Here is a 1,402-nt window from a genome sequence, read left to right as displayed (position 1 = left end):
AAAAAAAAAATTACAATTAAGGAAAACAAAAGTTGCCTTTTTATAATTTTTTTTCATCTAATCATTTTAAAATCTTGGTTTTGGAAATCCCCTCTATTACTTCAGAGCATAATTAAAAATATAACAACTTCATAATAAAAGAAGAGAGTGTGTTTTCAAAAAATCAGAAAGCAACCTAATAATGGGTATTGGTTGTCTTCTTAAGTTATAAACACCGAGCATAGAATTGATATAAATGTTCATTCTATGCCCGGTGGTTGTAAGCCCTATTTATGAAAGAACGATTTGGCTCGAACCCAGATATTGATCGGTTTTAATAAATTTTATACACACCTAAACCCAATAGTTTCTAACAAGACTTTCTTTAAGTCCTGATACCAAATGCATATTACACAAATACCCAGCATTGCTCCAAATTTGGACCGAACTGGAAGCTGTTTTCGAAACAGAAAAATACAATTACGCACTCGCAGACGAAGTATTAGAAAGAATCTGATAAACATCAAAATTTACTAACTAGGTATCAGAACGCAGAATGTCTGCAAAATTGATCAAAATCGGATTAATTGTTGAATGAATGAAAATCAATCTTTATTCTAGGGCACTTGGTCACCTATGAATAAAAATTAGGAACAGTTTTAGCAGCTTTTATCTGGTTTTCTACATTAACTTTTGAACATAATTAAATGGATCTATAGCAATATTTAAATTAAATAAAATATGAACAAAAATACTGTTTAAATAATATTTTCTATTATTCACAAGTTCACGGATGTTAGATGGCCTAGGAGATGGATATATAGTTAATGTTTGTAGGAAGTTAAGGAGGAAGCTTTTCGGATGGATGTGGGTAAGGAGTTCCAAAATGAGGTAGCTCGAAGCAGCCATGGATTTTTCAGAGGAGGCAGATCTGTAGGTAGGGATATAGAGATCCCTTGTGTTTAATAGGTGAATAGAACGTAAGGTGAGGAGGTCAATGATACTGGAAGGTTTCCTAGATAATTATTAAAAATTGTTCGGCAATAAACGATTTTATTATTATGAAAGTTGTAAACTAAATCGAATAATATTGCTATTTAAATTTAATACCGCATAATTATATCATAAGCTACAAACGTTATAGCATGATACGTCAAAGAATATATGGTGGAAAAATATATGATAATTAGTTGTATAACCTGGTTTCATGTGTTAGCTTGCTATTTTAATGATTTATTTCGGTTATGTAATCAATTTCAAGTATCAAATTGTATTTATTAGCAACTTCTTAAGGTATTTAGATTGAACGAAAGTCAAATGTATGAAAACTACTATAAGGTGAAGTGGGAGGTTTAGAAATATGATATTTTATTTAATGTGTACATGAAAGCAAGCAGTTTTACTGGTTAGAACCAAATATAAT

This window comes from Halyomorpha halys, unplaced genomic scaffold, assembly GCF_000696795.3.
Source record: "Halyomorpha halys isolate HHAL.00 unplaced genomic scaffold, Hhal_1.1 Scaffold38.1, whole genome shotgun sequence".
In the NCBI taxonomy this organism is placed as follows: Eukaryota; Metazoa; Arthropoda; class Insecta; order Hemiptera; family Pentatomidae; genus Halyomorpha; species Halyomorpha halys.
This window is presented reverse-complemented; position numbering follows the sequence as displayed.